Source organism: Podarcis bocagei (assembly GCF_964188305.1).
Source record: "Podarcis bocagei genome assembly, chromosome: Z".
In the NCBI taxonomy this organism is placed as follows: domain Eukaryota; kingdom Metazoa; phylum Chordata; class Lepidosauria; order Squamata; family Lacertidae; genus Podarcis; species Podarcis bocagei.
The window spans coordinates 2,227,336-2,251,829 of record NC_138140.1 but is presented as its reverse complement, the minus strand read 5'-3'; the positions used below and the strand labels follow the sequence as shown (position 1 = coordinate 2,251,829).

The 24,494-nt window shown below is 47.6% G+C and overlaps 1 long non-coding RNA gene across 1 annotated transcript in view; it reads right to left on the bottom strand.

The window, feature by feature from the left end:
* Positions 1 to 23,674, bottom strand: part of LOC308579117 — a 522,075-nt gene extending 498,401 nt beyond the window's left edge. Inside the window, exon 1 of the long non-coding RNA XR_014004300.1 lies at positions 23,622 to 23,674. This is a non-coding gene — a long non-coding RNA (uncharacterized lncRNA). The remainder of the gene's footprint in view (positions 1 to 23,621) is intronic.
* Between the last annotated feature and the right edge of the window lie 820 nt (positions 23,675 to 24,494).

The following is a 24,494-nucleotide window of genomic DNA, read 5'->3' as shown; positions in this document are numbered from 1 at the left end:
TATCCGAAGGGCTGTCACATGGAGGCTATTTTTCTCCTGCTCTGGAGGGGACAGCTTGGACCAATGGGTTCAAATGATAGTAAATCCTGACTAAACCTTAGGAAGAACTTTTGATGGTAACAACTGTTCAACAATGGAATGGGTTGCCTTGGAAGGTGGCAGTTCACTGGAGGTTTTTAAAGAGAGGTTGGGTGGCCACCTGTCATGAATTCTCTAGCTGTGCTTCCTGCATTGCAAGGCCTTAGATGGCCCTCTAGGTCCCTTCCAAATCTACAGTTCTGTGATTCTAAAACTGGGGGGGGGGGGGGAGGTGCTTTCAGGGTGGTTCACAGTGTAAAAAATACAAGACAAAATCACAAAATACATAATGAAATCAACGCAAAACAATAACACACACCACGGTCCTGAATAACGGACTGAATTAAACTGGAGCACAAAGAAGGCTTTCTTTCCCAGGCCCAACTGGAGATGACAAAGACTGGACTTGGGACCTTCTGCATGCAAAGCATATGCTGAGCTCTGGCCCTTCTGCCAGCCCAGCACCCTGTTCTCAGAGTAGCCAGCTGCCTGTGGGTTGCCCAGAAGCAGGACATGAGCTCAGTTGTTCAGCTGCCCACTGCAGGTATCCCACTAGTAATACTGGCCGCAGTTCACAACCAGTATGACTTGTAGCTGTTTATGAGGCAGCCATACCCTCTTCCTAAATGGCTTAGGACCAAGTACCTAAAAGAGCGCCTTTCCCAGTACCATCCACCTTGTACCCTACAATCAGCATGTGAGGACTTGTTGGCGGTCCTCACACCACCACTAGGAGCTGCCCATGACGGGGCCTTTTCAGAGGTGGCTCCCCAGTTGTGGAAAATGCTCCCCTAGTGAGGTGCTCCTGTCTTCATCACTTTTAACTTCTTTAACTTTCAGAGGGAATTTGAAAAACATTCCTATTTATCCAGATATTTTGATGACTGAAGAACACTGCTCAAGGCAAACCTGGGACCTTTGGATAATAGAAATGATAGAACTGTAGAGCTGGAAGGGACCCTGGGGATCATCTAGTCCAACCCCCTGAAATGCAGGAATATGCAGTTGTCCCATACAGGGATTGAACCTGCGACCTTGGTATCTAACCACGGTTAAATTAGCAAAAATGTATAGAACAGGATCCAATAAGCATTGGAAATGTAAAGAAACAGAGGGTACATTTTATCATATCATGTGGTGGGAATGTAGGAAGGTTAATAAAAACAGGAAATGATATATAATGAAATGGAAAAAAAATAGAATAACCTTTATTTTTTTAAAAAAACCCAGAAGCTTTTCTATTAGGTATTGTAGGAGCGGAAATTCCAAAAGATCAAAATTGTTTCTGTATGCTACGACGGCCGCTTGGATGCTGTTAGCCCAAAGAGAAGCAGTCCCGACTAAAAGAAGAGTGGCAAACCAAGTTAATGGACTATGCAGAAATGGCGAAGCTAACTGGAAAGCTCAGAAATCAAGATAAGAAATTTTAAAAAGAATGGGAAATGTTTATTATGTATTTGCAAAAGTATTGTAAATTGGCAGGATTTTAAGAGTGCTTGTAATTTTAGAAATAGTATAGGAAATCAGAGGTTAGAAAAAATTTGCAGTAGAAATGATACGCAGTTGATAAGAAATTTAGCGAACCAGGAATGGGGGAGGGAAGTCATGGGATTTGGAGAATCCCACTTTATGGATTTGATATGGTTTTATGTATAATTTTCTTTGTTTATGGATGTTACTGCATTTGTTACTGTTTGCTTTTTTACCTTTTTTTTGCTACTTTTGTTGAAAACTTAATAAAAATACTATATATATCCCTGCGACCTTGGCATTATCAGCACCATGCGCTAACCAACTGAGCTATCCTTTGGATGGAAGAATGTGCTTAACCATAACTGCTTTTAGATGTTTTTTAATAGTAATTGTTTTTAGAATGGGCTTCTTGGGGAGGAAGGGAGGGATATAAATTACCGTATTTTTCCATGTATAAGACGCCTCCATGTATAAGACGCCCCCTATTTGGGGGAACTCCAAATTAAGAAAACACCCTACAGCACCCATGTATAAGACGAGCCCCAATTTTAAACCTAATGTTTTGGTAAAAAAACTCCTAGTCTTATACATGTAAAAATATGGTAAATTAATTGAGAGCAGTACATGTGAAAAGCAGTACATGTGAAAAGGATCTAGGAGTCTTGGTTGACCACAAACTTGACATGAGCCAACAGTGTGACGCGGCAGCTAAAAAAGCCAATGCAATTCTGGGCTGCATCAATAGGAATATAGCATCTAGATGAAGGGAAGTAATAGTGCCACTGTATTCTGCTCTGGTCAGACCTCACCTGGAGTACTGTGTCCAGTTCTGGGCACCACAATTCAAGAAGGACACTGACAAACTGGAACGTGTCCAGAGGAGGGCAACCAAAATGGTCAAAGGCCTGGAAACGATGCCTTATGAGGAACGGCTAAGGGAGCTGGGCATGTTTAGCCTGGAGAAGAGGAGGTTAAGGGGTGATATGATAGCCATGTTCAAATATATAAAAGGATGTCACAGAGAGGAGGGAGAAAGGTGGTTTTCTGCTGCTCCAGAGAAGCGGACACGGAGCAATGGATCCAAACTACAAGAAAGAAGATTCCACCTAAACAGGAAGAACTTCCTGACAGTAAGAGCTGTTTGACAGTGGAATTTGCTGCCAAGGAGTGTGGTGGAGTCTCCTTCTTTGGAGGTCTTTAAGCAGAGGCTTGACAACCATATGTCAGGAGTGCTCTGATGGTGTTTCCTGCTTGGCAGGGGGTTGGACTCGATGGCCCTTGTGGTCTCTTCCAACTCTAGGATTCTATGATTCTAAGTCATCTAATAAGGACATAAGAAGACAGGAAGAGCCCACGGGGTCAGGCCATTGTCCCATCTGTTCCAGCACCCTGTTCTCACAATGACCACGGAGATTCCTGTGGGAAACCAAGAAGCAGGATTTGATTGCAAGAGCCACACTCTCCCCTCCCACTGTGGCTTCCAGCTGCCGGTGTTCAGAACCATTGCTGCTTCCGACTGCGAAGGCAGAGCCGAGCCATCAAGGCTTGTGGTCAAGGGTCGTCTTCTCTTCCTCCGGGAATTAATCCAATCCTCTTTTAAAACCATCCAAGTAAGTAGCCATCATCAGCGCCTTACAGAGCCAGGCAGAGGCTCTGGCCAGGTAGATAATGTGCCCCCCGTTGTTGTTTTTTACCCTGGGGATAACGGAAGTCTTGCAAATAAGTAAGTATATAAATAATTTTCACAGAAGTTATGCTGACAAATAATTTTATTTCAAGGCTTGAATTGTGAATATGCTGACCGAGGCCCCCTTTGGAATCGGAGACCAGGGCCAAGGTGGCCCACATGGCGTCTGGTCCTGGCCATCATTGGCCCCTGCGGGAGCGGATTCCGCGGTGTGACTATGTCCTTTATGAAATACTTATTTTTTTAAATTTGTCCCATGTCTTCCAACATTCAGCTCCATTCAGTGTTCATGAATTCTGGTGTTATGAGAGAAGAAAAGCCTTTGTGGTGGACATATTTTGGGGCAGTGAATTCCATAGTTTAACTGTATACAGTGGTACCTCGGGTTACAGACGCTTCAGGCTACAAACTCCGCTAACCCAAAAATAGTACCTCGGGAGGCCCCATTAGCTAAAGTGGTGCTTCAGGTTAAGAGCAGTTTCAGGTTAAGAACGGACCTCCGGAACGAATTAAGTTCTTAACCTGAGGTACCACTGTATGTTGCCAGGACGCCTCCCCACCCCCCACCCCCGCCAAAGAATGGGTGAATGAAGATCTGCAGCGGGAATGTGGGGGTGGGGGTGGGGTAAAGAGCCATGTCAGGCTCTGCTGCCCCTCTGGATCCTGCTGCCTGAGGCAGTTGCCTCACAGTTTTTTTGAAAAACTTTGCTGCATTTATTTTTATAGCACACATGATCTCGCTTGTTGTGTTGCGGTCTTTCCCCTTACCTTGAGGGAAGCTTTCAAAAATGTGATTCCACACCCCCTGTCCACCTGTATCACACACCCCTCCAGACAGCAGTCTGAAATGCTATGGCTCATTCTATCACCTGATTCTACTGCATTTGTGGACTGGGTCTAAATACAACTTGTGCTGGTGTGTGTGTGTGTGTGTGTGTGTGTGTGTGTGTGTGTGTGTCCCGCCTCTCTTTGACAACACCCTTTCCCCCAATGCCAAAATGCAAATCTATGGTACAACTGCTTTTGAAGTACAGTGGTACCTCGGGTTACATACGCTTCAGGTTACAGACGCGTCAGGTTACAGACTCCGCTAACCCAGAAATAGTGCTTCAGGTTAAGAACTTTGCTTCAGGATGAGAACAGAAATCATGCTCCGGCAGCAACGGGAGGCCCCATTAGCTAAAGTGGTGCTTCAGGTTAAGAACAGTTTCAGGTTAAGAACGGACCTCCGGAACGAATTAAGTACTTAACCCGAGGTACCACTGTACTGTGTTCAGTTCTGGTCGCCTTACCTCAAAAAGGATATAGTGGAGTTAGAAAGGGATCAGAAAATGGCAATAGTAATGATCAAGGAGATTAAGGGACTCTCTTAATGAGGAAAGGACACAGCATTGGAGACTTTTTAGAGAAGGGAAGAAGCAACATGATACCAGTTTATAAAATGATGCACAGGCTGGAGTGGACAGAAATAAGTCCCGTCCCTCACCTTGCATAACATTACAACTTGTGGGCATCAAATGAGGCTTAATGTTGGAAGATTCAGGACAGAGAAAAGGAAGTAGTTCTTCATGCAGCACAAAATGTGGAACTGCCTCTCTCAGGAGCCAGCGCTGGCCGCCCACCTGAATGCCCTTAAAAGAGGATTAGACAAATTAATGGAGGAGAATAAGGCTATCTTAAATGAGAGATTTTACTTTCTTGGGCTCCATGATCACTGCAGATGGTGACAGCAGCCACGAAATTAAAAGACGCCTGCTTCTTGGGAGAAAAGCGATGACAAACCTAGACAGCATCTTAAAAAGCAGAGACATCACCTTGCCAACAAGGGTCCGTATAGTCAATGCTATGGTTTTCCCAGTAGTGATGTATGGAAGTGAGAGCTGGACCATAAAGAAGGCTGATCACCGAAGAATTGATGCTTTTGAATTATGATGCTGGAGGAGACTCTTGAGAGTCCCATGGACTGCAAGAAGATCAAACCTCTCCATTCTGAAGGAAATCAGCCCTGAGTGCTCACTGGAAGGACAGATCCTGAAGCCACCTCATGAGAAGAGACTCCCTGGAAGACTCCCTGGAAAAGACCCTGATGTTGGGAAAGATGGAAGGCACAAGGAGAAGGGGATGACAGAGGACGAGATGGTTGGACAGTGTTCTCGAAGCTACCAGCATGAGTTTGACCAAACTGCGGGAGGCAGTGGAAGACAGGAGGGCCTGGCGTGCTCTGGTCCAGGGGTCATGAAGAGTCGGACATAACTAAAAGACTAAACAACAACAAGGCTATCTTAGCTTCTAGTCACCGTTGGAAGCAGCAACGCTCCTGAACGCCAATTGCTGGAAGCAGCCCCTTGCAGGTTTCCCATCGATATCTGGTTGGCCACCGTGAGAACAGGATGCTGGACTAGATGGGCCATTGGCCTGATCCAGCAACCTCGTCCTATGTTCCGAAAAAGTGAGCACCTGCACCTTCTGTGCAGTGAGCTGGGGCCCACCACGGGTTGCCCAGTCGTGCCCCGTGCCATTGCGAATGTGGATTGTGAGACGCACAGCCCACGCTACCCAGCTCCCTTGCAAGGGAGAGAGGAGCCACGTATCCCTTCTCTTTTTGCTGTCTGGATAAAGCTGTTCGGCAATCATCTGGCACGCAGGTGGTAAAGATTCCTACCCATCCAACAATGGCATTTAGTTTGTAACCTGTGACTAAAATCGGAGCTGGCTTTAATTTCAGAGTCTGCATCAGGGGCACGCTTGCTAATCTCTATGCAAAGCAGATGAAATGAATATGCAGCATTTGAGGGATGTAATTGTACGGCTTCCATTCAGGCACTATAATTTTCCAAACAGGATCTTGCAATCAAGATCCTATTCATTAGGGTATAAACAATTTGGTTTTTCTCCACTCTCCAGTATGCCAATCATTTCAATGGAGTGAGCATCTCTGCTATTTAAAACACCACACACACACACACACACACACACACACACACACACACACACACACACAAAGTTTCCTTTGTGTTAAGAGAGGTAAAAGTTGCAGGCAACTTCTGATAAGGAGGGGGGGTGGAAAGAGAAACAATCCAGTTGTTTTAAAGGCTGCTGTACTCATCCTGAAGGACTATAGCTACATGGCAGATGATCTGCTTTGCATGCAGAAGGTTCAGTCTCCAGTGTCGTCTCCAAACAGGACTGGGAAAGGCTCCTTTCCTGAAACTCCAGTGTGAGGCTGCCAGTCAGTGTAGGCAGCACTGACCTCAATGGATCACTGGTCTGGCTCAGTGAAGACACTTTCCTGCGCTCCAAAGTAATATAGCCCTTTACTCAGAACCACGAGGACTATAATCTTCCTTCATGTTTTGGGGGTGAAATGCAATAAATTCAGTGGGAGAACACCTGCTTCCCGTGCAGACAGTATCTGGGGTCTCCAGGTAAGGCTGGGAGACATCTCTGGGCTGAAAGGCCAGAGAGCTGCTGCCAGGGCCAGCACTGCGGGCAGCACTGAGCCAGGGAGATCAATGTGGTGAAGCAGCCTGGGGCAGCTTCATGTCTGTGTCCTTCACAGAACGCACTGTCAACAAACGTGGCAACTGAATCGTCACTTGGCTGGCTTGTCTTCTTGATAAAATAATATTAGACAAATTCTAATCTTAGAATCTGCCCAAGGCCATTTGCCATGGGAGTGAAGCAGTACCTGACCAGTAGCCGATCTGGGATGGAGAAAAGGAAGGACTTCTTCACCACACAGCACCTGTTGAGCATGTGGAACTCCCCGTCACAAGATGGAGTGCAAGCCACATAGTTCAGATGGGTTTAAAAGGCAGGATCCACACCATGCATAATTTTTAACAGCACTATCATGTCCTCCCACCTCCAGATTCTTACCTTTAGTTTAGGAAAAGGGGGAAAGCAGATAGAGAGGTTTTCTTCATGTCTTGTAATATTAGGGCCTGAGGTGGTCGTCCAACAAAGCTGAATGTTGAAAGACTCAGGACAGACTAAAAGAAAGTACTTCATGCAGCACAGAGTTAAACTATGGAACTCCTTCCCACAGGAGGTAGAGGTGGCGTCAAAGAGGAATCAGACAAATTCACTATCAATGGTTACCAGTCACAATGGTCCTGTGTGAGTGTCTGGAGGCGGCTGGAGGATGGATGGCGGCTAATGGATTGAGGTTGAATCCTGACAAGACAGAAGTACTGTTTTTGGGGGACAGGGGGCAGGCAGGTGTGGGGGACTCCCTGGTCCTGAATGGGGTAACTGTGCCCCGACCAGGTGCGCAGCCTGGGAGTCATTTTGGACTCACAGCTGTCCATGGAGGCCCAGGTCAAATCTGTGTCCAGGGCGGCTGTCTACCAGCTCCATCTGGTACGCAGGCTAAGACCCTACCTGCCTGCGGACTGTCTCGCTAGAGTGGTGCATGCTCTAGTTATCTCTCACTTGGATTACTGCAATGCGCTCTATGTGGGCCTACCTTTGAAGGTGACCCGGAAACTACAACTAATCCAGAATGTGGCAGCTAGACTGGTGACTGGGAGCGGCCGCCGAGACCATATAACACTGGTCTTGAAAGATCTACATTGGCTCCCAGTATGTTTCCGAGCATAATTCAAGTGTTGGTGCTGACCTTTAAAGCCCTAAACGGCCTTGGTCCAGTAGGCAAGAAGGAGCCCCATCATTCTACCGGGACACTGAGATCCAGCTTTGGGGGCCTTCTGGCGGTTCCCTCATCACAAGTTACAGGGAACCAGGCAGAGGGCCTTCTCGGTAGTGGCGCCCGCCCTGTAGAACGCCCTCCCACCAGATGTTAAAGAGAAAAACAACTACCAGACTTTTAGAAGACATCTGAAGACAGCCCTGTTTAGGGAAGCTTTTAATGTTTATTATTATTATTATTATTATTATTATTATTATTATTATTATTATTATTATTGCTGTATGCTGCCTACTGGGTTCAGAGACACTATGTTTTTGAACACCTGTTGCTGGGAATCACAGGTAGGGAGTGTCCAGATCAAGGGAAGCAACAGTACCACTCTATTCTGCCTTGGCCAGACCATACTGGGAATCCTGTGTCCAATTCCGGACACCACAATTTAAGAAGGATGTTGACAAGCTGGAAGGTGTGCAGAGGAGGGCAACCAAGACGATCAAGAGTCTGTAAACCAAGCCTTATGAGGAACAGTTGAAGGAGCTGGATATGCTTTGCCTGGAAAAGAGGAGACTGAGAAGAGATAGGATAGCCATCTTCAAATATCTTAAGGGCTGTCACATGGAAGAGGGAGCAAGGTTGTTTTCTCCTGCCATGGAGGGTAGGACTCGAACCAATGGATTGAAGTTACAAGAAAGGCGATACCAACTAAACATTCGGAAAAACCTTTCTGACAGAGCTGTTCGACAGTGGAACAGACTCCCTTGGGAAGTGATGGACTCTCCTTTGTTTTCACACAGAGGTTGGGTGGCCATCTGTCATGGATGCTTTAGCTAAGATTCCTGCATTTCAGGGGGTTGGACTAGATGACCCTTGGTGTCCCTTCCAAATCTACAGTCCTCTGACTCTTTGAATTAGCTTTGGACCACCCCTGTTGATAGAAACACACAGAAGTGGCGTGTCCTCTGTGAGAAGCAGGTTGCCAGCTAGCTTCCAGGCTGCCTTTCTCAGCACTGGGGCCCTAAATGCCGTTGGACTATAACTCCCATCATTGCCAGCTAGCAGTACTAGTGGCCAGGGATGGTGGGAGTTGTAGTCCAACAACATTTAGGGCCCCAGTGCTGAGAAAGGCTGTCCAGAGCATAGCTGTCAACGCTTCCCTTTTTTAAAGTGAAATTCCCTTATTCCGAATACGATTCCTTGCAAGAAAAGGGAAAAGTTGACAGCTGTGGTCCAGAGGCAGCTGGCTGTCCACTGTTGGAGGCAGCACACCGGGCCAGAAAGATCTTCAGTTTGATCCTTATACTCTTGCAACTCGCAGATCCCCTGTGCCTTGTAACGCAAGCTGGCAGGTCCCTAACCTAACATATTCACCTCCTCTGAATCCCCTTAGAAAATCTGCAGCGTCCTGCAGGATCTGCCAAGCCCTTGGTACGTTCCCCATTTCCAGATGAGCATTTATGCTTGTAATTGCAGGTCTGCCTTCCAAAGACATAACTTTACTGGATTACACGAGTATCCAAAAGGAACAAGAGAAAGAGAGAGAAAGAGGCTGTGCCATCTTGGTCTCAGGCTCCTCTGGAGTCGGCTCATTCATGGAACGCAGCAAGGCACTCCCCGGTGAGCGACGCAGCAGCAGCAGCACACACACATACACGCACACCCACCGCCAAACTAATTACTTCCTGATTGTCTTGCGGCCACCCACTGGGCATAATGGTAGAGCCTAAGTTTGGCTGGTGCATAACTGAGCACTCCGCAACAATTTGGAACACAATGATCATCCTCTGTGCTGCCTAATTAAAATCTGATCACTTAGGGTAATTATTTCATATCTAAGTATCGGGCAAGGGTGCGTTAACACAGAGAGTGGGTGGGAACAGGCGCCGGAGGAGCTGCCTTGGACTCGGAGGCCCCCTAAGATTCAGAGAGAGGCCTTCTGCGGCGTCAAGCATTCAGGGCCAGCCCAAGACATTCTGCTGCCTGCGGGAAAGGATGAGATGGCAGCCCCCGCTCTCTGCTTTGGTTCATAGACAGCAGCCAGCTGGCCTGCCAGATGAGTCCTCCTTCGGCACTGGCGGCACAGTAGGGTCCTCCACCACATCTGGAGTCTGCAGGCTACTATGGCAGGCCCAGGAGATGCTTAACAGCAACAGATCATGGAGACCTAAGAATGCAAGAAAAGACTGCTGGATCAGGCCAATAGCCCAGCATCCTGTTCTCACAGCAGTCAACCAGATGTTGTTGTTTAGTCATTTAGTCGTGTCCAACTCTTCATGACCCCCTGTACCAGAGCACGCCAGGCACTCCTGTCTTCCACTACCTCCCACAGTTTGGTCAAACTCATGCTGGTGGCTTCAAGAACACTGTCCCACCATCTCGTCCTCTGTCATCCCCTTCTCCTTGTGCCCTCCATCTTTCCCAACATCAGGGTCTTTTCCAGGGAGTCTTCTCTTCTCATGAGGTGGCCAAAGTCTTGGAGCCTCAGCTTCAGGAGCTGTCCTTCCAGTGAGCACTCAGGCCTGATTTCCTTAAGAATGGATACGTTTGATCTTCTTGCAGTCCATGGGACTCTCAAGAGTCTCCTCCAGCACCATAATTCAAAAGCATCAATTCTTCAGTGATCAGCCTTCTTTATGGTCCAGCTCCCACTTCCATACATCACTGCTGGGAAAACCATTGCTTTAACTATATGGACCTTTGTCAGCAAGGTGATGTCTCTGCTTTTTAAGATGCTGTCTAGGTTTGTCATTGCTTTTCTCCCAAGAAGCAGGCGTCTTTTAATTTTGTGACTGCTGTCACCATCTGCAGTGATCATGGAGCCCAAGAAAGTAAAATCTCTCACTGCCTCCATTTCTTCCCCTTCTATTTGCCAGGAGGTGATGGGCCCAGTGGCCACGATCTTAGTTTTTTGATGTTGAGCTTCAGACCATATTTTGCGTTCTCCTCTTTCACCCTCATTAAAGGGTTCTTTAATTCCTCCTCATTTTCTGCCATCTAGGTTGTGTCATCTGCATAGCTGAGGCTGTTGATATTTCTTCCGGCAATCTTAATTCCGACTAAGGATTCATCCAGCCCAGATACCTCAATGGAAAACCTTTGGGCAGGATCCAAGCGCAAGCCCTCTCCTCTCCTGTGGTTTCCAGCCACTGGTATCCAGAACCATTGCAACCTCCAGCTGTGAAGATGGAGCCGAGTCATTGTGGCCAAGAGCCTAAACTCCTTGACAAATTTGTTCAGTCCGTGTTTGTGCTCCTCACTGCCCCCTTTGGGAAGGAGTTCCACAGTTTTAACTGCACGCTGCATAAAGAAGGGCTTTCTTTTGTCTGCCCTGAATAGTCTATTAAGCTTCACTGGAGTTTTTTGGGGGGATTGTCATCGTGCCACTCCTTGGTGTGTGGAGTGCCTCAGGGTGCGATTCTCTCCCCGATGCTTTTCAACATCTTTATGCGCCCCCTCGCTCAGCTTGCCCGGAGTTTCGGGCTGGGTTGCCATCAGTATGCTGATGACACCCAACTCTATCTGTTGATGGATGGCCATCCTGACTCGGCCCCAGACACACTGACCAGATGTTTGGAAGCTGTGGCTGGATGGTTACGTGGGAGCCGGTTGAAGTTAAATCCTTCGAAGACAGGGCGATATGGGATTGAGGGGGCAACTTCCATCTCTTGTGGGGGTGCAATTAGTGCCAGCATCGTCCGTTAAGAGTTTGGGTGTAATCTTCGATACCTCCCTCTCTATGGAGGCGCAGATTACAGCTATAACAAAGGTGGCATTTTTTCATTTCCACCAAGCTAAGCAGTTGGCCCCTTATCTCTCTCGCCCTGACCTAGCCACTGTGATCCACGCGATGGTCACCTCCAGACTGGATTATTGTAACTTGCTGTACGTGGGGCTGCCCTTGAGACTGACCCAGAAACTCCAGCAGGTGCAGAATACCGCGGCAAGACTTCTTACGGGGTCCTCGCTGTGGGATCACATTCATCCGGTACTATACCAGCTGCACTGGCTCCCGGTGGAGTACAGGATCAGGTTTAAGGTGCTGGTTTTAATCTTTAAAGCCCTATACGGCCTAGGACCCTCGTACCTACGGGACCGCCTCTCCTGGTATGTCCCACAGAAGAACTTACGGTCTGCAAATAAAAACATCCTGAAGATCCCATGCCACAGAGAGGTTAGGCTGGCCTCAATTAGAGCCAGGGCTTTCTCGGCCGCGGCGCCAATCTGGTGGAATGCTCTGTCACAAGAGACTAGGGCCCTGCAGGACCTGACATCTTTCCGCAGGGCCTGCAAGACAGAGTTGTTCTACCAGGCCTTTGGTCAGGCGCAGCCTGACTCCCTCCTCTGGCAACCTGCACAGAATTTTGCTTAACGGTTGCCATCAATTTGATTTTAATTAATTTTTATAATGAAAGGTTTTTAGAATGTTGGATTATTTTGATTGCTGTTAGCCGCCCTGAGCCCAGCTTCGGCTGGGGAGGGCGGGGTATAAATAAAATTTATTATTATTATTAATGAGTGAGGGAGGAAAAAGTCTCTCTCTCCACTTTCCCCACAACACACATCGTTTTGTAAACTACTATCATGCTATCTCTTATCCACCACTTCTCTAAACTCAAAGCCCCGAATGCTGCAACCTTTCCTCAAAGGGAAATCAATCCGTCCCCTCCATCATTTCAGCTGCCTTTTTCTGAACCTTTTCCAGTTCCGCAATATTCTTTCCTCAGACGAGGCGGATAGAGCTGAGCCCAGTATCATAGTTGTCAACTTTCAGATTTGAAAATAAGGGACCAGCAGCCTCGCCTGTCCCAGGGACCGTCTACGGGATAGCTAATAATCCAGGATAGCAGCGGGGAGCAGCAGGAAACGGCGCTGGAATAAGGGAATTTCCCGCAAAAAAGGGAAGGTTGACATCTATGCCCAGCATTCCAAATGCAGTTGCCAGAGAATGGCTTCCTGTGGTGTTGAAGCATCAGGGCCAGACTGATGGCTGGCTGCTGGCTGAGGTGATGGAAGAGGTGGTGCAACAGGACTGGAATACGAGTCCTCCTTCGACACTGATGGAGAGATAGCACCCTTCACCCTGCCTGAGGTAAGGAAATACTGAGTGGCACCAGACAGGAATGGTAGCAGTGGGAGGTCTCTGCCTTCAAGCAGCTGCTGCCCATTGCCTGACCTCTGCCTAATAGTGGGCCAGCCCTGTGGCCAATGGATAGCGACTTTCAAGATGGCAGCCTGGAATTCCATCCCACAACAGACACAAAATGTGGTGCAGTCTAACCTTGGGAGATCACAGTCTGCATTAACCTTCACTGCAAGGAAACCGAATTCTGGGGTTAGAAGAAGAAGAAGAATTAGGATTTGATATCCCGCTTTATTACTACCCAAAGGAGTCTCAAAGCAGCTAACATTTTCCTTTCCGTTCCTCCGCCACAACAAACACTCTGTGAGGTGAGTGGGGCTGAGAGACTTCAAAGAACTGTGACTGGCCCAAGGTCACCCAGCAGCTGCATGTGGAGGAGCGCGAACCCAGTTCCCCAGATTACGAGTCTACCGCTCTTAACCACTACACCACACTGGTTAGTGAAGGAACCACCAGATTTCCTCACTGGTCAGAAATCAGGGTGCATGCAATACTATTATCACTGTTCAAGGACATGAATTGGGTGGCGCTGTGGTCTAAACCACTGAGCCTCTTGGGCTTGCCGATCAGAAGGTTGGCGGTTTGAATCCCCGCGACGGGGTGAGCTCCTGTTACTCGGTCCCTGCTCCTGCCCACCTTGCAATTTGAAAGCACATCAAAGTGCAAGTGGATAAATAGGTACTGCTCCGGCGGGAAGGTAAACGGTGTTTCCGTGTGCTGCTCTGGTTTCGCCAGAAGTGGCTTAGTCATGCTGGCCACATGACCCGGAAAAACTGTCTGCAGACAAACGCCAGCTCCCTCGGCCAATAAAGCGAGATGAGCGCCACAACCCCAGAGTCGTTTGCGACCGGACTTAATGGTCAGGGGTCCTCTACCTTTTTTTTTTATCTCATGTGAGACGTGCATCCAGCTGTGATCTCACAAGTTTTTGGGCACTGTGCTTGCCCCCTCTCCAAAACATGATGTCCCAGACAGTTGACAAGTATGTGCCATGGACCCCACAGGTGGGTTAGGCAGACCTCCTGGGGTCCGCTGACCACCAGTTGGAAACCACTTGGATAAATTGTCAGGAGGGCTATCAAGATAAGGGGCTGGGAACCTGGGAACCCCCTGTCTGGTTCCTCTCAAAGGCCCACCAGCAACATTTTTTTTCTCGTTGTCCAGAAAGCACCCAGGCAGATCAACTGGGCAGCAGAGGCTGGGTGAAAGCCACCCCCACCCTGACTGAAATATCCCTTGTCTCTGTGCTCTCTGAGAACAAGACGGTGACCTCTCCACTTTTCTGCAGAGGATGCAGACTCAGAGCTGCACTGTGGTCAAGTCCCTGCCAGAGGCGTTTGGTAATAAAGCAAAGCCCAGTGTGTGGAAGGATGTCTGTGTGTGTGACAGAGAAGAGAGAGAGAGGTCCATTAGCTTCCCTTGGAGGGTCCCGGAGGGGCTTGCAAAGACACTGAAAGAATATGTGGATATGGCTTGAGAGCTGGCACTCAGCCACCACGCCAACTGAGACACACCACTGTGCCGTCTGGACCCATCAATCACCGGCCAATGACACCCTCCTCATGACTTTTTCCGAGTGCGGATATTTCGATTCCTGCTGATTACACACCAGCAGGCCCGGGAGGGGGGGAGGGGGTTTGAATCCTGCATTTCCAGGAAGGGAGGGGACCACAAAGGAAAAAGCACTGATAAAACCTCCCCACTACCACCACCCCGAACCCCATCAGTTTGGCTCATGCAGCGCATCAGGCTATTGTTCCTGCTGGAACTGTCCGCAGAGTTGGGGGGAAGTATTTCCTCAGCTATAAATCTCCTGGGCTCTTTTTCTTGGCACTGGATCCTCCCCAACTTGTTTTCAAAGAAATTGCCTTTTTATTAGGAACCGTTCTTTGCAAAATAACAAAACTTTTAACAGTGTACAGGCTGAAAGCTGCCTGTTAGCCACACATTCGCTGAGCTGCAATGATGTCATGGCATGGCAAGTTAAGCCAGCATTGCTGTGTGGGAGCCTGTCAGCAACGGAACGCTGACCATCACTTCTGCTTGTGCAAGAGAAGTGAAAGGTTATTTCAGGAGCAGGCCTCGATCCCTGGATAGGAGGAGCTGCAAGGGGCAGAGATGGCTGACTGATAGAATCAGAAAATGGGGGGGGGCACCTCAAAGAGGAGTGGTTTAATGCACAGAAGTGGTGGGAGAGTCAGGGCCGTGGGAGTCAGGGTCTCCTGGCAAGAGTGGACCAACTAAAAATATTTACGTACATGGGATATAAAACAAGCATGTGATCTCATTTTTCTGTTACTAATATGATAACATTTGCACCTGTTGAGAATATTCAGATCCTATTGACTGATACCAATAATATAAGCACCCAAACCATCGCTGCTGAACTAACCATGCATCTTAAATGTTAAACTGGTTGGAGAAAAGCAAATACATTTCCTTCTTCTGAACTTCTAACTAATATGTGTGTTGTTTTAAACCACACAAGATCACTGTTTGTCTCGTGATCCACTCACTCCTTGCTTGCAGTCTTTATCTAAGTTAACTCTGCCCATCAGAGCTGAGCCATTTTGTGGAGGTAGAAAAATGTTGTCCCCATCTTCAAAAAGTGTGTGTGTGTGGGGGGGAGAAGACCCAGGTAACTACTGACCGGTGAGCTTTACCTCGATACCAGGAAAGGTCCTTGAATAGATCATTTAACAGTTGGTCTGTGGGCAGTTAAAACAGGATGCTGTGATTACAGTGGTACCTCGGGTTACAGACACGTCAGGTTGCAGTCTCCGCTAACCCAGAAATAGTACCTCAGGTTAAGAACTTTACCTCAGGATGAGAACAGAAATCGCATGGTGGTGGCAGCGGGAGGCCCCTTTAGCTAAAGTGGTGCTTCAGGTTAAGAACAGTTTCAGGTTAAGAACAAACCTCCAGAATGAATTAAATACTTAACCCGAGATACCACTGTACTAAGACCCAGCATGGGTTTCTCAAAAACAAGCCTTTGCCCAACCTATATACAGGATGAAGGAATTGCCTCAGCTTACAGAATTTGTTCATTGAAGAGGCAGAAGTCAAAAGGCTGATAATTTTAGGAATAAATGACTCCCCACAACTGAATATACAATATCCAGAAGCTTCTCTATTTGGCGAAAAATGATATAGGCCTAATTGCACAACACTTGTTTGGTTATAAAGTCCAAATTGATCATTCTTATGCAGATTTGTGTGTGTGTGTGTGAATTGTATAATTGTTGTTAATACATATTTTATTTATGCAAGACCTTTCTATTTTGCCATTGTAATATTTATATCATTACAGTGGTGCCTCGCAAGACGAAATTAATCCGTTCCTGCGGTTTTTTCGTCTTGCGAAGCACAGCTATTAGCGGCTTAGCGGCTATTAGCGGCTTAGCGGCTATTAACGACTTAGCGGCTATTAACGGCTTAGCGGCTTTAAGAAAAAGGAAACAAACTCGCAAGAACTCGCAATACGTTTCGTCTTGCAAAGCAAGCCCATAGGGAAATTCGTCTTGCGAAGCGACTAAAAAAACGGAAAACCCTTTCGTCTAGCGAGTTTTTCGTCTTGCGAGGCATTCGTCTTGCGGGGCACCACTGTATGCAAATATTTACATGTTTTCTTCAAAATGTTGGTTGTGGGTTTGTTTGTTTTTTAATTGCATTGTAGGGGCAGGAAAACCACCCTAAGCTTGTCATTCTGCACATACAACATATCCTCCTTCCCCAACCTGGTGCCCTCCAGATGTTTCGGACTGGGGCTCCCATCGGCCCAGGCAGCACAGATGTTGTGGTGACCTCAGCCTCTTGAGATGAACCCTCAGACATGGATTGACTGTGATGGCATCACAGAATACTAAGGGGTCAAAGTGGACTGAATTCTGTGAGGGACAGGGACATTGTCTGTCTTGCAAGGGTTACCATACCGGGTCTGGCATCATTTTCTATTAAGAACGGGGCGGGAAACAGCAACACGGAAGAAAGAGCCTTGGTATCCCTGCCTTGCAATGGGTTGGGTTACATCAGGGGTCAGCAAACTTTTTTCAGCAGGGGGCTGGTCCATTGTCCCTCGGACCTTGTAGGGGGCCGGACTATATTTTTTGGGGGGAATGAACTGATTCCTATGCCCCACAAATAACCCAGAGATGCATTTTAAATAAAAGCACACATTCTAATGGTAAAGGTAGAGGGACCCCTGACCATTAGGTCCAGTCGTGGCCGACTCTGGGGTTGCGGCGCTCATCTCACTTTACTGGCCGAGGGAGCCAGCGTACAGCTTCCGGGTCATGTGGCCAGCATGACTAAGCCACTTCTGGTGAACCAGAGCAGCGCAGGGAAATGCCGTTTACCTTCCCACCGGAGTGGTACCTATTTATCTACTTGCACTTTGATGTGCTTTCAAACTGCTAAGTTGGCAGGAGCAGGGACCGAGCAACGGGAGCTCACCACCTAGCGGGGATTCGAACCGCCGACCTTCTGATCAGCAAGCCCTAGGCTCTGTGGTTTAACCCACAGTGCCACCCGCGTCCCTACACACATTCTACTCATGTAAAAACACGCTGAATCCTGGACCGTCTGTGGGCCGCATTAAGAAGGCGATTGGGCCGGATCCGGCCCCCGGGCCTTAGTTTGCTTACCCATGGGTCACATGACCCCTGAGGTCCCTTTTAACTTTATGAGTCTGCGTTCTTGAAGAAAACTTTTTGGCGGAGTCTGAGGAGGGGCTGGGGTTTAAGTGGAAAGGGAAAGCTGGTCAGGAGGCAGGGGAGCTGAAGGAATTGGGGGGGGCAGAATAACCCCCCAAAAGCCTGGGGCAAAGATGGCTGGTGGCGAGACAAGGCTGAGGACAGGAGGCGCCAGGCAGAGAGAGGAAGGCAGGAAGGAGTTTTGCAGGGGTGGCTGAGGAATTCGCGGACCTCAAGAAGCCACAAATTGTTGGGGGGGGGGGGAGAGGTTGCACTTGACATATCAGCTAGCCAACATCTTCCAGTCCTCACAAGCTCCTCAGTGCCGGGGGGGGGGGGGCGGCGGCTCAGCCAAAGGAAAGGCAAGCTAGGCAGAGCGAACAGCCCCCCCCAAGCCAAAATGGACGACCTTCCCGCACTTCAGCCAGCCAGAGTCAGAGGGATGAAAAATCGTTCCAATTTCCCCCCACCCCCACCCCACCCTGAAGAAATTAGAGGCAATCTGATTTTCATCACCCCCATCATTAGCGGCCTTTGAGGCCACCAGCCGACTCTTTTCTTTCCTAGCTTCTTCTTTAAAAATGACTTCGCTCCCTGTTGCTTTGGAAACTGCTGCAAAAAAAGAGGAAAAAAATTAGAAAAATAACCCCCTCCCCACCCTCACCCCCCCCTCAAGCAAGCAGCACCAGCACCAACCCACCCAGCACTTCCTTGCGAGGTAACCAGCAACAGATGCAGCTCTGACCTTTGCAACTTCCTGGAAATGTAAATTTGTCAAAATAAAAAATAAAGGAGATTAATGTGAGGAAAAGGCTCTTTAAAACGATGAGGAAATGGCACTCTGGGGCCCAGACATGCAGGCCGCCAAGCCCCAGGTTGCGGCCCAATCCTGAGCCCAGCAAAGAGAAAGAGGTTGTATCATCTAGCAAAATGGGGGGTGTGTGTTGCTCTTCCTCCCCTCCCTGTGAACCGGGCAGATTCTGACAGGCCATGAACCACTCTCTGGAGGCCTTTGACTAGACCCGCTCGAAAGCGTAGGAACATAGGGTGTATATTGCTTGGTATTGTCTACACAGACTGGCAGCTATAGCTCTCTGGCATTTGAGGCAGGGAGTATCTCGCAACCCTGCCAGGAGACGCCATTGGGGATTGAACCAGGAACCTTCTGCTTGAAAGGCAAATTCTTTGCCCCTGAGCTATGGCCCTTCCAGATGATGCAAGGGCCCCTTCCACCATAGTGCTGGAGGCGTCAGAGGCTACTTCACCTTATCCATGCAGAATGGAAACTGAAAACAAAAAGGAGGTTTCTGCCATTAGGTAAGATGGGTGTCTTGAAAGACCTACACTGGCTCCCAGTATGTTTCCCAGCACAATTCAAAGTGTTGGTGCTGACCTTTAAAGCCCTAAACGGCCTCGGTCCTGTATACCTGAAGGAGCGTCTCCACCCCCATCGTTCTGCCCAGACACTGAGGTCCAGCTCTGAGGACCTTCTGGCGGTTCCCTCCCTGTGAGAAGCCAAGTTACAGGGAACCAGGCAGAGGGCCTTCTCAGTGGTGGCACCCGCCCTGTGGAACGCCCTCCCACCAGATGTCAAAGAGAAGAACAACTACCAGACTTTTAGAAGACATCTGAAGTTAGCCCTGTTCAGGGAAGCTTTTAATGTTTAATAGGTTATTGTATTTTAATACTCTGTTGGAAGCCGCCCAGAGTGGCTGGGGAAACCCAGCCAGATGGGCCAGGTAAAAATAATAAATTATTATTATGTTCTTATTGCAACCGTCTTACCTGAACATACGGGCATTTCATTGTGTTTTTGTGCAGCTGACTTTCAGATGGTTGGACGGTGTTCTTGAAGCTACTAACATGAGTCTGACCAAACTGCGGGAGGCAGTGGAAGACAGGAGTGCCTGGTGTGCTCTGGTCCAGGGGGTCACGAAGAGGCGGACACGACTAAACGACTAAACAACAACAACAATACACCTTTGGGGCCTTTAAGTTTAGAGAAAAGGCAAGCAAAGTGAGTAAGAGGAGACATGACAGAAATGTATAAAATTATATGTGATGTGCAGGAAATGGAGAGAGATGGGGGTGTTTTCTTCTTCTTTAAAAATACCGGAACTCGGGGCCATCCAATGAAACTGAATGTTTGCAGGGTCAGGACACACAAAAGAAAGTCCTTCTTTACACAACGCAACATTAAACTGTTTAATTATTATTTGCTGATGTTTAATTTTACTGTTTACTGTTAGATTCTGATAGATTGTTAAATGTTGCTTTGTTTGATATAAGTTGTTTATTTTAAAGTTATTGTGACTTTTTATATTGGCTCAGATTGTTATTATTAATGCTTGATGTTTTATTGCAGAGCCTCCAAGTGTCTCTGTTTTCCAGGGACAGTCCTGGATTTACAGAAGCCGTCCCGGTTTCTGATTTGATCCTGGAATGTCCCGCTTTTCCTTAGGATGTCCCTATTTTCACTGAAGAAAAGTTGGAAAGTATGGAGTTATGTGACCCCCCAAGCCAAAGAGATAAGTAATAATACAACCTTTAGAAGACATCTGAAGGCAGTTCTGTATAGTTTTATTTGTATATATGTTCGAAGTATATATATGTTTGTATATATGTTGGAATATATATATATATTCCAACATATGTATATATGTTGTATATATGTTGTTTGTATATATGTTGGAAGCCGCCCAGAGCGACTGGGGCAACCCAGTCAGATCGGGGGGGGGGGGCAATAAATAATAAAAGTATCATCATCATCATCATTATCATCATTGAATAGGACATCCCTGTTTTCATTGGAGAAATGTTGGAGGGTATGTTATTGTGTGCAACCCAGTCAGACGGGCGGGGTATAAATAAAAAAAATTATTGTTGTTGTTAACTAAACTATGGGATTAGGTTTCCATGTGATGTAATGGCCATGAACTTGGGTGATTTTAAAAGGGCTTGATCCAACTGCAGGAATTGTCTTACGAAGACCTTTCTCCTCTGGCTTCTGAAAATATATTGGACGCCACCCAAAATAAGGGAAGGTTAATTTCCAATATTCCTTCATTAGAACACTGGCCCACACCCATACCCCTCTGGACAATCTTGCTGGTTGGCCAACTGCCCCCTTTGCCCAACCCCTGATTGCTCCCAAGAATCAGCAATGGTGCTCCTCATGACCTCTAGTGGCTTCAGGTTGGGACTGCGACTTGACAAACAGCTGCATCCTGGCTGACTAACTGACTGACAAACAGCTGCATGAACACCACAGTTTAAAACAGGAATCAAAACTGCATGGCAAGGTGAAGTCAGGGAAAACAGAAAAGGCCTATTTTTATTTTGATTTTGCTGTGGCCTCCTTCTTGGCACACTGGCCCTGCCTTGGAGATAAAAAGCCTTAGCCTCTGCACGTCTTGTCCTCCAAGATGTAGTAGGAAGGGAAAGATTTTCCATGCATGCTCAGGAACACCCTATTTCTTCATTTATTTATGCACAGCCTTCTTCCCTGACAGGGACTCAAGGTGGCTTACATATAAAAACAAAAACTGCTAAAAACAGAGAAAAAACAATAATTGAAAAACTATTAAACATGGACTATATGCTGGATTGCTCAGCCTGTAGAGCTCTTAATCTCAGGGCTGTGGGTTCGAGCTCCACATTGGGCGAAAGATTCCTGCATTGCAGGGGGTTGGACTAGATGACCCTCATGGTCCCCTTCCAACTCTACAATTCTATGATTCTATGAAAAATCTATTAACAACATACAGATAATTACAATAAAAACAGCACCACCTTTCAGAGAGCTTGGACCTAAGCCTGATATACCTTGAGCCCTGGGCCCAGGGATAAATTTAGTGACTGGGCAGCAGCAGTGGCAAGGAGGCAGTGATGGAGAAGGCTGTCTAGGGCCCTTCAGACCACCTCCCCAAAATTTGGAACAAGCCCTGTGTCATCTTCATGCATCTGGGGCAGAAGCTGTTTTTGGACCCCAGATCCCTTCAGCCTCAGCCAGAGCAGCCAAGGGAGACTAAGGATGGGAGTTGCCGTCTTCTGGAGGCTGCCAGGTTGAGTGAAGCTGATCTGGGACTTCACGAAAGGCTTCCCTCCTTTCAGACATATTTGGGGGTTTGTCTCTTTTGACAAAAGGATGGGCAGACTTACACCACCTGATGCCTTTCCCAAGATCAGCTTTCTTGGCACCCAATGCAGCTACTTCATTTCATTTTATTAAATTCCACAGACTCCCAATATTTACCGCTTGCACCAAACGCTGTGTGGAGAATCCGCACACCCAGCCTTCTTGGAGACTGTTTATGCTCTCCTAATCCTTGCCAGAGCCAGCCCCCGCCCTCACCAGCCCAAAACCCCTCTCTGGGTCTCTCAGGCTGACTTCATCACAACACTATGCATTTTCGAAAGGCATGTGGAAGGAAGGCTTGCAAAGGCTCCCCCCCCCCTTCCCAGGAACTCGTCCTTTCCTAGCTTAGGAGGTAGCAGGGAATGAGCTGTGGGGGGCTAGGAGTTATTCCTCAGATCAGGAGGCGGTGGGGCGGATTGGCCCATATTCCACAACTCCACTCAGGCCAGGCACCAGCATGGAGCACCCTTGGGCAGATGCCAGGTTGCCCTGGGCTCCCGCATGGCCCGCTGGCACAAGACTTGACCTAGAACTCTTTCTTTGCCCAGGACCCTCTGCCCTGCATTCACAGGGCTGGATTCACCACCTCCCTTGCGATACACAGCTGTGCGTTCATTCAACTTTGCATGGGGGAGTGATGAAAATGGTGCAGCAGTCCAGCTAGAAAGTCTGATTTCACCTGCCAATACCACAGTTGGAACAGCGGGAATTCCCTGTCTATTAGACACCAGGAAAGGCGGCTTCGCTATACTTTTTTTGGCCCTTTACAGAAAACATTTGGGTTGAGGCAAGCCTACCCAGATATGTAAAATGTTGATATGTATTTTAATCAGCTTTTAGTGGCTTTATTTTATTTTTGAACGTTTTACTTGGCTGTTTTTATTTATAGTTTTATACTTTTCTTCTTCTTCTTCTTCTTCTGCAAAACGCTACGAGGGATTCTTTGAACAGTGCATAAATTTTATGAATTAAAGAAATAAAATCAAATAATTGTTGTGTGTGGGGATCTTACCTGGCACAGCATACCCGGAGTCGGGGGGGTTATCAAAGCAGGCCCCCGCAAACCTAAAAGCAACTGAGTAAGCATCTACTAAATCAGGCATGTCCAAAGAAGTCCGTTTCGGGGGCCTAATCTGGCTTTTTCGGTCGGTTTGATCCGGCCCCTGTGGCAGTTTATTTCCTGAGGTAAAACCCAAAAAAACCCCCACCTCAACAATAAAAAAACAAACCCCTCACTTCATCACATCTGGCCCTCTTTGAAAAAAGTTTGGACACCACTGTCCTAAATGGACTCAGCGCTCCTTCATATCTGAAGAACCATTTCCTTCCTAGGCAACCAGTTAAACCAGTTTCACATCAGATCAACCTGACAATTCCTGCACCGAAGGGACTGAACCAAAAGACCCTTGGATTCTCTTCCAGCTCTAGGATCCTATGACATGCAAAACATTAATGGGATTAAGTAAAAAAATCCCTCTGTGCCTCTCCCAAAATAGGAAACCCAACAGTGCTGCAGGGAAGGAGAGCAGTTCAACACTAGAGCAAGAGATTTCTGTTAGGATAATCACATTTTCACAAAATGATTGTGCCAAGAGTGCTTGGCCACCTTTACATCTATTTTTAACATATTTTAAATGCAGTGGTGTCAAAATGCCCTTTGAAAGCAGTCCTCAATGATTTCCACCCCCGTCATTCAGCCTGGACACTGATGTCCAGCTCCAAGAGCCTTCTGGCGGTTCCCTCGCTGCAAGAAGTGAGGTTACAGGGAACCAGGCAGAGGGCCTTCTCGGTGGTGGTGCCTGCCCTGTGGAACGCCCTCCCACCAGATGTCAAGGCAATAAACAACTATTTTACTTTTAAAAGACAACTGAAGGGGGCCCTGTTTAGGGAAGTTTTTAATGTCTGATGTATTGTTTAATGTTTAATGTATTGTTTTTAATATTCGGTTGGAAGCCGCCCAGAGTGCCTGGGGAAACCCAGCCAGATGGGCGAGGTATAAATAAATTATTATTATTATTATTATTATTATTATTATTATTATTATTATTATTATTTCCAGAGACCTGCTCAGTTCCCAGCTTCACCTAAAGAAGACATTCAGGCGAGGCCTCATCAAGCAGGGGTCAGCAACTACATTGGCCAGAGGGCCAGTGGGCCAAGCTCCTCCTATTCTACATAGCTACCTTCATGCAAGGGAGGCTGCAGCACTGTTTCACCCCAGAGCTGATCTGCTGTAATGTTTACTCTGGGGGGATAGGCACAGTGTTTTGCTGGGGGGGGGGGTGTCTCCAATGCGGCCAGCACTTCTCCCACAATTCTCAAATAAGAACAGCCCTGATAGTAAACGGCCATTAAGTTCCACATCCTATTTCCAGTGATGGCTAAGAAGCTCACAAGACAGGCCACGAAGGTAACAGCCAGCCTTCCTCCAGTTTTGTGTCCCTAACACCTTGCATTCTGAGGTAGACTGCCTCCTGGCATGGAAGTTCCGTTCCTAGCTATCATGGCTAACAAGAATATCAGCGGAGGACTGCTGGGACACACCAAAAGCCCACCTAACCTAGTATCCTCTTTTCCCACATTGGCCAACCAGGGAAACCAGAAGCTGGGGGTGAGAACATGAGCCCTCTCCTGTT